A 12,070-nucleotide genomic window follows, 5' to 3' on the forward strand; every position below is an offset into this window, starting at 1 on the left:
TTTCGCAGACAGTATCCACTTATATTACTGAATGTACCTGCAAAATTATATCATTATATGACACATGGTTCACCAGGTATGATGTCCTTAACACTGAGATGAGTGGAAAACTAGGTTTTCTTAAAATCGAGCGCAAATTACACACACTACACTCATCCAGTGTTTGATAGTCAGAGTCATTAGCGCCTTCCAACAAATTTTAAACATAATTTCAAACCTTTTATAAACTTTTTCTCACTTCCATACTTAAAGTCAAATTTTTAACACATTAACTCATTTATGAGGTAATCAGACGTTTTCAGTTGTTTTATACAGGGGAGTTCGATTCTTTAAACTGTTATGTCCTAGCCAGTAATGCCACCCGAGCCCGCTGCCAAAAGGTTGGCAGCATCAAAGTTCGGACGCCGTCCGTATAAGCAGCGCCAGCGATAGAGGAAATCGCCGCAAGTCTGCGCGCGCCACCGCTGGCTTCTGGCTTCTTAAGCGCTGGAGTCGCGAGCGCTAGGAGTTCTGCATTCGCCGCTCAGTTGTGTACTCGCCACCGAATTGTGTACTTGCTAGGCAGTTGTGTGTTCATCGCAGCAGAGTTGTTGTTTGTCGTCAGCCGACGCTGACCTAGCCGCTCCGACTTGAACTAGACAGATTTCCGTAGACACGGAGTTCACGACCTTGTTTCTGTATCTTAGTGAATAAAGATAAGTACCGACTTTTATTTAATCTGAGTGTTTGGGCTTTCATCTTTCTGTTCACTGTTCCAGCGGACCGGTCGGCCCGCTATTAAAAGTGTGGCGGTGACTTCGTAAGCCATTTCTACAGCCAAGTGTTTGTCGCTACGAACACCGCCACAAAATAAACAATCGAGGGTTTACTGATTATATACTATCTGAAAAGAAACAGTGTGGGGTTAAGAACCACCTACATTCCATAGGGGTAGGAATGAAAAGGGGATCACACTGAAGCACAATTCAGGGTTACCTGGCCCAATTTCAACCAAATTTGTTAGGTACGTCACTTATTATTTGGATAAAAATACTGTAGCAGTATGATTCCCCACTAATACTACGACTGGGCATATGAATGAGAAGGGGCTTATTGGTAATTATTTCCTTTGTTTAGTCTGGCTCGAAATACTTTTAAAAATATGAAGTGCAAATTGTCTCTTATTTGTATTCAGTGTGTCAACCAGGTCGCAACAATGTACACTGCAGCGAGCCAACAATTTTGTCAACGTATGTCATTAGCTATGCTCAAGCCACACGGCTCAATACCACAGAAAAATTTAAGATCCTCTCTGGAGTCGTATGGTGTAAACAACAGCAAATCAAACACACATGTGTGCAACATATGTCACATGTGCATATGTTCAACATCTCCTCCTAGGCCCCTGGATCGATTTCAGCCAACTTGGTACACATATTGCTTACTAGAAGGAAAGAACTACTGTGGGGGTATAAACCTCCACCCTTCCATTGAGGTGGGGATGGGGGTCATAACAGAGTCGTGGACAGAGAAGAGGGCGAAGGAGTGAACAAAAAGAAAGGGGACGGACAGAAACAAATGGTGGGATGAGATGGGCAGAGAGAGGGATAGGAGGAGATGGACAGAGAGAGGGGAGGAGAAGATGGACAGATAGAGGGGGGACGAGGATATGGACAGAGAGATGGTGGAGAAGGAGATAGAGTGATGAGGGAGGAGAAAATGGATGAGAGAGGGGAGGGGGATATGGACAGAGAGAGGGGAGAGGAGGAGATGGAGAGGGAGAGGAGGAGATGGACAGAGAGGGGGGAGAAAAAGATGGACAGATAGAGGGGAGACAACGGTATGGGCAAAGAGACGGCAAAGATAGATTGACGAGGGAGGAGAAAATAGACGAGAGAGGGGAGGAGGAGATGGACAGAGAGAGGGAGAGGAGGAGATGGACAGAGAGAGGGAGAGGAGGAGATGGACAGAGAGAGGGAGAGGAGGAGATGGACAGAGAAATGGGGTGGATAGATAGAGAGGTGAGGAGGAGGTGGACAGAGAGAGGAGGTGAGGAGGTGATGTAGAGGAGGGAGAAGGTGGACAGAGATTCGCAGAACACACTGCCACTATAGTTTAAACTGAACAGGAACTAGGAAACTCGCTGACACAATTGAAGGAACTACTTGACGTAAGATGGAAATAAAAATGTCCGAAATGAGAATTAGGACGATGAGCCAAAACAACATGACCACTGTCCACCTACCTCCATATGGAATACTGTCTGGTTGTGTTGCAGGCACATGACGCGATAAAAAAAATATCTAAGCGGAGCAGAGACGTATTGGGAATCATTCTAGCAAAGATACGCGACGCAAACGGGGAAATACACTGACATTATTACCTTTGAGAAAGGGCAGGTTGTATGGAACAGCGCCTGAGAGCGAGCATCTCGGAAAAGGTGTAGTTGATCGGTTGTTGTCGTGAGCATCTGTGTGAGGTGGCTAAAGGAGTGTGAAACCACCGAGTGGGTCACGTTGATGCCTCATTACAGAACGTGGGAGTCGCAAGTTTCCCCTCTTCGTAAAGCAGAATAAGCCAGAGGCATGCTACAGTAATTTGAGGAGTGTGATAGTGAACTCACGTTAATGTCTCGGTCACAATATGAGCCTGACCTGAACCGATGGAACACATCTGGGACGCTATCAGGCGGCGACGAGCCCACATACTACCGGCCCGTGATTTACTTCAACTCCGTGACCTGTGAGCAGACATCTAGTGCCATATGCTTCCAGAAACATACTGAGGACTTGCCCGATTCATGTCACACAGAATCGCTGATGTACTGGCCGATCAGCACACTGTTATGCAGGCGGTCAGAATGTTTTGATGCATAAGCGCGTGAATTACTCTAGAGACGGACTTAGAAACGGCACGTAAAAACCTCAGCGTGGACATGTATCATGAGGAAAAATGAAGTAACTAAACTGGAAGCTTTAGAAATATTGTTCTGGTGGTGAGCACTATGAATGTTGTGGGCCAATACGGCGACAAATAAAGAGATTTTAGAAAGAATGAGGAAAAAAGAAGCTTTGTAGAATGAAATAGTAGCTTCATTGGTCACCTTATGCGGCACTCTAAATAGCGTTCCAATATTATTGAGGGTAAAGTTGAAGGAAATGGTGCGAAGAGAAGATCTTGTGACAATTTATGAATGTCATAATGGAAGCACAACCATACTACAAAATTAAGGAGATGGTATTCCAGGGGAAGTATCAGAGAATCCATAGTACCACGTTAGGGATGAGAAGAAAAATAAAAAGAAGAGAATTTACACCTTGGACAATAACGTAAGGCAAGTGTCAGTTTGATCTGCGAAACATTTTGGTATAAACAGTTTTTCAGAATTGCCGCTACCATAAAAATCTGAGCTTTGGGTGGTCTATCTTAAACTAAACTCCTCCCGAACAGGCCATGAAGGCCCAACGGTACCGACCGGCCGCCGTGTCATCCTCAGCCCACAGGCGTCACTGGATGCGGATATGGAGGGGCATATGGTCAGCACACCGCTCTCCCGGCCGTATGTCAGTTTCCGAGACCGGAGCCGCAACTTCTCAATCAAGTAACTCCTCAGTTTGCCTCACATGGGCTGAGTGCACCCCGCTTGCCAACAGCGCTCGGCAGACCGGATGGTCACCTATCCAAGTGGTAGCCCAGCCCGACTGTGCTTAAATTCGGTGATCTGACGGGAACCGGTGTTACCACTGCGGCAAAGCCGTTGGCTTGGGTGGTCTATCGGCAACAGAAATACGCCCAAAGCTCTCCGAGGTTTAAAAAGATCAGCTCCATTATTTTCACCACTAAGAAAAGTTCATGCTTTTCTTCGAGACAATCTACGTGAAGAGCATCCAGAAACGGTGACCGTAGGTAATTATGCTGAGAAAGTAAACAGTATGGTATTGGGCCATCGGTCCCCCTGACACCATGGGACTATTTGGAGTACATTTTAGTCGAAGAATTACCATGAAATATATTGTTTTACCCCCCCCCCCCCCCATGAACCATGACCTTACCGTTGGTGGGGAGGCTTGCGTGCCTCAGTGATACAGATGGCCGTACCGTAGGTGCAACCACAATGGAGGGGTATCTGTTGAGAGGCCAGACAAACATGTGGTTCCTGAAGAGGGACAGCAGCCTTTTCAGTAGTTGCAGAGGTAACAGTCTGGATGATTGACTGATCTGGCCTTGTAACATTAACCAAAACGGCCTTGCTGTGCTGGTACTGCGAACGGCTGAAAGCAAGGGGAAACTACAGCCGTAATTTTTCCCGAGGGCATGCAGCTTTACTGTATGGTTGAATGATGATGGCGTCCTCTTGGGTATAACATTCCGGAGGTAAAATAGTCCCCCATTCGGATCTCCGGGCGGGGACTACCCAGGAGGACGTCGTTATCAGGAGAAAGAAAACTGGCGTTCTACGGATCGGAGCGTGGAATGTCAGATCCCTTAATCGGGCAGGTAGGTTAGAAAATTTAAAAAGGGAAATTGATAGGTTAAAGTTAGATATAGTGGGAATTAGTGAAGTTCGGTGTCAGGAGGAACAAGACTTTTGGTCAGGTGAATACAGGGTTATAAATACAAAATCAAATAGAGGTAATGCAGGAGTAGGTTTAATAATGATTAAAAAAATGGGAGTGCGGGTAAGCTACTACAAACAGCATAGTGAACGTATTATTGTGGCGAAGATACACACGAAGCCAATGCCTACTACAATAGCACAAGTTTATATGCCAATTAGCTCTGCAGAGGATGAAGAAATTGATGGAATGTATGATGAGATAAAAGAAATTATTCAAGTAGTGAAGGGAGACGAAAATTTAATAGTCATGGGTGACTGGAATTCGAGAGTAGGAAAAGGGAGAGAAGGAAACATAGTAGGTGAATATGGATTGGGGTTAAGAAATGAAAGAGGAAGCCTTCTAGTAGAATTTTCCACAGAGCATAACTTACTCATAGCTAACACTTGGTTCAAGAATCATAAAAAGAAGGTTGTATACATGGAAGAATCCTGGAGATACTAGTAGGTATCAGGTAGATTATATAATGGTAAGAGAGAGATTTAGGAACCAGGTTTTAAATTGTAAGACATTTCCAGGGGCAGATGTGGACTCTGACCACAATCCATTGGTTATGACCTGTAGATTAAAACTGAAGAAACTGCAAAAAGGTGAGAATTTAAGGAGATGGGACCTGGATAAACTGACTAAACCAGAGGTTGTACAGAGTTTCAGGGAGAGCATAAGGTAACAATTGACAGGAATGGGGGAAAGAAATACAGTAGAAGAAGAATGGGTAGCTCTGAGGGATGAAGTGGTGAAGGCAGCAGAGGATCAAGTAGGTAAAAAGACGAGGGCTAGTAGAAATCCTTGGGTAACAGAAGATATATTGAATTTAATTGATGAAAGGAGAAAATATAAAAATGCAGTAAATGAAACAGGCAAAAAGGAATACAAACGTCTCAAAAATGAGATCGACAGGAAGTGCAGAATGGCTAAGCAGGGATGGCTAGACGACAAATGTAAGGATGTAGAGGCTTATCTCACTAGGGGTAAGATAGATACTGCCTACAGGAAAATTAAAGAGACCTTTGGAGAAAAGAGAGCCACTTGTATGAATATCAAGAGCTCAGATGGAAACCCAGTTTTAAGCAAAGAAGGGAAAGCAAAAAGGTGGAAGGAGTATATAGAGGGTCTATACAAGGGCGATGTACTTGAGGACAATATTATAGAAATGGAAGAGGATGTAGATGAAGATGAAATGGGAGATACGATACTGCGTGAAGAGTTTGACAGAGCACTGAAAGACCTGAGTCGAAACAAGGCCCCGGGAGTAGACAACATTCCAGTAGAACTACTGACGGCCTTGGGAGAGCCAGTCCTGACAAAACTCTACCATCTGGTGAGCAAGATGTATGAGACAGGCGAAATACCCTCAGACTTCAAGAACAATATAATAAATCCAATCCCAAAGAAAGCAGGTGTTGACAGATGCGAAAATTACCGAACTATCAGTTTAATAAGTCGCAGCTGCAAAATAATAATGCGAATTATTTACAGAAGAATGGAAAAACTGGTAGAAGCCGACCTCGGGGAAGATCAGTTTGGATTCCGTAGAAATGTTGGAACACGTGAGGCAATACTGACCTTACGACTTATCTTAGAAGAAAGATTAAGGAAAGGCAAACCTACGTTTCTAGCATTTGTAGACTTGGAGAAAGCTTTTGACAATGTTGACTGGAATACTCTCTTTCAAATTCTAAAGGTGGCGGGGGTATAATACAGGGAGCGAAAGGCTATTTACAATTTGTACAGAAACCAGATGGCGGTTATAAGAGTCGAGGGGCACCAAAGGGAAGCAGTGGTTGGGAAGGGAGTGAGACAGGGTTGTAGCCTATCCCCGATGTTATTCAGTCTGTATATTGAGCAAGCAGTAAAGGAAACAAAAGAAAAGTTCGGAGTAGGCATTAAAATCCATGGACAAGAAATAAAAACTTTGAGGCTCGCCGATGACATTGTAATTCTGTCAGAGACAGCAAAAGACTTGGAAGAGCAGTTGAACGGAATGGACAGTGTCTTGAAAGGAGGATATAAGATTAACATCAAAAAACGAGGATAATGGAATGTAGTCTAATTAAATCAGGTGATGCTGAGGGAATTAGATTAGGAAATGAGACACTTAAAGTAGTAAAGGAGTTTTGCTATTTGGGGAGCAAAATAACTGATGATGGTCGGAATAAAGAGGATATAAAATGTAGACTGGCAATGGCAAGGAAAGCGTTTCTGAAGAAGAGAAATTTATTAACATCGAGTATTGATTTAAGTTCAGGAAGTCATTTCTGAAAGTATTTGTATGGAGTGTAGCCATGTATGGAAGTGAAACATGGACGATAAGTAGTTTGGACAAGAAGAGAATAGAAGCTTTCGAAATGTGGTGCTACAGAAGGATGCTGAAGATTAGATGGGTAGATCACATAACTAATGAGGAGGTATTGAATAGAATTGGGGAGAAGAGGAGTTTGTGGCACAACTTGACTAGAAGAAGGGATCGGTTGGTAGGACATGTTCTGAGGCATCAGGGGATCACAAATTTAGCATTGGAGGGCAGTGTGGAGGGTAAAAATCGTAGAGGGAGACCAAGAGATGAATACACTAAGCAGATTCAGAAGGATGTAGGTTGCAGTACGTACTGGGAGATGAAGAAGCTTGCACAGGATAGAGTAGCATGGAGAGCTGCATCAAACCAGTCTCAGGACTGAAGGCCACAACAACAACAACAACATTTTGTTTTAATCGAAGAATTAACTATGAAAAATTTTGTGCAAGATGGGTGCTGCGTTTGTTGAATGTTGACGAAAAGTAAATGCGAAGAAGTACTTTACTTTTCACTCAGTCAGACCTACTTTAAAACGATTTCGTCTGAATAAGTGCACCATTGTGAAACCATAGGTAAGACGTGGTCTAGTGGACCCTTCACATCACAAATTAAACATCAGTCAAAACAATGGGTGGAATGAAAGGAGAAGTTGATTTCATGTGCAAAGAAGTTCATGATCAATATTTTCTGGTGTGCAAATGGAGTGTCTGTTATTGATTGCCTTGCAACAGGTAAAACATGAACTGACAAATACTGCTCACGTCTTCTGGATAACAAACTACTTGAGGAGAGGCTTGGACAGCAAAATGTAAAAGGAAAATCTTTCTGTGGTACCAGGCACCTACCTACAAAGGTACTTTGTCAGTGGGAAAACTGGTGGATTTGAAGAACGAATTATTGGAGCAAGCAACATGTTCACCGAATAAGGCACCCTCCGCCTTCCACCTACTCCCACAGTTAGACAAGTCTGTGGCTGAAAGACGTTTGGAGCCCAATGAAAAGGTGTTGACAGCGGTATATAGATATTCTGAAGATTTTCCATAATCGTACATCAACAATGGAACCTACTCTGTGGAAAAAAAAGTAGAACGTCACTGAAAAGAGTCTACGTAAATAAATAAATGCATTTCTGCCAAAAGAACACCGTCTTTTGTTATCAGACGAAAAAAATTTCTCCTGCCCACGTAAGGTACTCGTGAGGTGCTCTACGTGTGCACCACATTTGAGCAATGTCTTTTTACACAATTCTGTAAGCTTTGCATTAGAGGTTAAAACATAGTAAACTTACTTTTTTTGTCGTAACCACCGTCATAAAAATCGTAAAGGGAGTCGACGATTCTAGATGCAACACACTCTTCTTGGCACGATCTAGAAATGGAGAATTTAGTATTCCCTACCTCAACTTAACCATTTTTCAACTTCATAAGAATGAGTGAAGCACTTCTGATCAGCTGTTAAAAAGTTATAAAGGATCTAATAGTAGCAATAGACAGGTAACAATTTTAGCTTACGTTTTTGTAGCCTCTGGGCGAAAAGCATTGAAAAATGTAACTTCGTGACTTGCGCACGTACATTTATCGGCCAGAACATTATGTCCACTGGCCTACCATCGATATAAAGCCGTCCAGTCGACAGCAGCGTCACCTGGCGAGGAATGACTGCTATTCAGACACAAGCACAGTGCATGTAGTATCAGTGAGCGTACTGTCTGTGTGTAGAATGGGGAAGGCGTGCGATCTATTTAAGTTTGACAGAGGACAGATTGTGATGGCCCGGAGGTTCGGCACGAGCATTTCGGAAACTGCACGACTTGTCGGGTGTTCGAGGAGTACTGTGGTGAACGTCTTCGACTAGTGGCGAAACCAAGGGTGAAACCACATGCAGACATCATGAGGTTTGGCAGCCTCCTCTCATTACAGATGATGGACGTTAGACTAGGCAGACTGGTAAACAGGCCGGACGGCGAGCTGTGGCGGAACTAACATCAGACTTTAATACTGGACAGAGTACAAGTGAATCTGAACACAAAGTGCATCAAACACTCCTAACGATGGGCCTTCGCAGCCGGCGACCCATGACCGTGCCGATGTTAGCACCACGACATCGGCAACTACGACTGAAATGAGCACGTGACCATCGGCAATAGACGTTGGTGCAGTGGCAGAGTGTTGCACAGTTTGATGAATCCCAACACCTTCTTCATCATGCCGATGGAAGGGCGCGAATCCGTCATCTTCCAGGGGAACACCTTCTTGGCACCTGTACTCAGGGCCTGAGACAAGCTGGCGGCGGCTCCATTACGCTCTGGGGAACATTCACGTGGTCGCCCATGGGTCCAGCGGAGCTCGACAAGGCACCATGACGGCCAAGGAGTATTGTACACTGGTTGCAGACCACGCTGCAGACTTCACGACGATCGTTTCCCGACAGCAGTGGCCTTTTTCAGCAAGATAACGAGCCATGTCACAAGGCCAGGAGTGTGATGGAGTGGTTCGAAGAACACAGTCGCTAGTTCCTATTGATGTGCTGGCTCCCCAATTCGCACATATTTTTTTGCACTTTTTTCATTTTATAAAACATAACTTAAAGCATTCCAGTTTTTAATGTGTAGTTAAAGGCCCAAATTAAAAATGATTCACTGAAATTCCTCTAAAACAACACTTGTGCTTTGTTGTGTTTTCCCTCCTTGACGTTAACTACTTTTTTAGCCACACTAGACACTTGCATCACATTTGTGAAGTGTTTAACAACCGAGTTGACGACCATGTCGCATAATGGCACACCTCAGTGTATGCATTCTGTAAATAAGTCGCAAAAAAGATTGTATAATATTAGCAAAGGAACTGAAAAGGAGAAGTGAGTGAAATATAGATCAACAAACAAAACAAAATGTCGGTTGTACTCTAGTGAGGCTGCACGAAGCGCACGGATGAGGAAAAGCTCATTCCGTCGGACACATGTCATCTGTGTGTAGTTACAATGATAATCCCATTCTGACGACCAGCGATGTTTCATAGTAGACTCTACAACTACTGCTACGCGAACGGCTGGCGAAATGACACGTGATGCTTCGGATGCCACTGACAGTGTCTAGTAGCTGATGTTCTCTGCAGGGATTGCTGCAAGTGGGAAGATGCACGGAGTAAAGACACTTCTTCCTTTCGTGGGCTCATAGTTCATACCACAGCACAGCTCACATATAACCCAGAATGTCGAAGTCTTCTTCATTACGCAGTCAATACCGTTTCAACGTTGGCTGGCCTACTCATATAAGATGTCTACTAGAAATACGAAGAATAAAGTTACTTGATTCTTACTACACTAGTGCCGCACAAAAGTGCCACATACCAGCCACAGGCCTTATCAGTGCATGTCATAAACCTGCAAATTTGCCATTATGATTGTAACTGGTGGTTTGGGAAAGACATAAGGCTGGTGGGTCAGTCTATGAAAGGCGCTAAGGCGTAGTATTAGAGGTCGTTTGGAGATTGGCTACAGATCAAACTCAGACACAAAGAGCCAGGAGGCTAAATGTACGTCCTTCTATTGGTTATGGACTGTAGACACTGTTTCTAATCACAAATTAGAAATCCAAAAGTTTCTACCTAGGACAACTATGCGTGTCGATGACTGAAATTACATTTTAGGGAACTAAAGGAGTTCCCGTAAATGTAGTATGCGTGCACGGCGAAATGCTACGTGCGCAACATCCCACAACACTTTACTATATATATTCCCATGAGTGACTTTTAGATGACAAATATATGCACTTGAGGTACCTCGCATGGCGCTTGCCGCGGGGTGGTTATTCTGGAGGCAGAGGTTCACAACGCGTAGAAAAGAGGTATGCTGTGACTACAGTATGAATGAGTCACAACTGAAGGGTTATCACACTAACGAGGCTAATTAACAAAATGCACTCTCTAGGTTATTCAGAATGAACTTTATTCTAATGACAAGAACTAACTCAATATTAACACTTACGAACTGACTTTAGCAAAGTACGTTATAACTTGGAATGATCCAAAAATAACATGTAAACACTCATTATTGTGAATAACTTTGCACTGAAATGCTAAATGGGATAAGTCCACCGTACCAGTTTTGTAGTATTTCTACCTCCAGTAATCATTCTACTGTTTGGTCTTGGCACAGTTCGATAGAAAATGATACAAATAAGGTCTTTGAAAGAAGTTATTAATTGGTTTTCTGCGAATAGGTTTGTTCTGAACTTTGAAAAAACACAGTACATCCAATTTTCTGCTGCAAAAAGTATAATTCCTTCAAAAAAACATAACACATCAGAAGAAGTCAGTAGCCAGGAAAGAGCATACTAAGTTTTTGGGTGTACATATAGATGAGAATCTTAATTGGAAAATTCATATTTTGGATCTCCTAAAGAGACTAGGTTCAGCACCTTTTGCAATCAGACTAATTGCCAATTTTGAGGATTTAGAAATTAGTAAGCTAACATACTTTGCATACTTCCATTCTCTGATGTCATACGGAGTAATATTCTGGGCAACTCAACACTTAGGCAAAAGATATTCACTGCTCAAAAGAAAGTAGTTAGAATAATGTGTGGCGTTCATAGTTGCACGTCTTGTAGGCATCTAGGCATCTGTTTAAAAGGACAGGAATTCTTACAACTGCTTCGCAGTACATTTACTCAGTAATGAAAATTTTTCTCAACAACATGGACCAGTTTAAAATCAACAGCGACATTCATGATTACAATACCAGAAAAAAGAAAGACCTACACTATCCTTTACTTAACCTATCTTTGGCACAGAAAGGGGTAAAATATGCTGCTATAAAACGTTTTGATAAATTACCAGATGAAATGAAATGTCTGACAGACAGCAGTAATAGTTTCAAAACCAAGGTGAAATCATACCTCCTTGACAACTCATTCTATACCATAGGTGAATTCTTGAATATGAGAACATTAATCTGGAGATATAATATATGCATTTTGTGCCATTTAAGGGAATGGGATAGATAATAGAAATATTTAGGTCTAACACTATAATGTAAACAAAAAAAAGAAAAAAAACTTGTTTCCTTTGCGCATTTCTTGTGCATTTGACACATTCCACATCATAACGGTTTTCCGTGCTCTTGATCAATGGAACACTTAACTAACTAACTAACAGTTCACTGTACATCAGGTAGGTAT

This window comes from Schistocerca piceifrons, chromosome X (assembly GCF_021461385.2).
Source record: "Schistocerca piceifrons isolate TAMUIC-IGC-003096 chromosome X, iqSchPice1.1, whole genome shotgun sequence".
Lineage (NCBI taxonomy): Eukaryota > Metazoa > Arthropoda > Insecta > Orthoptera > Acrididae > Schistocerca > Schistocerca piceifrons.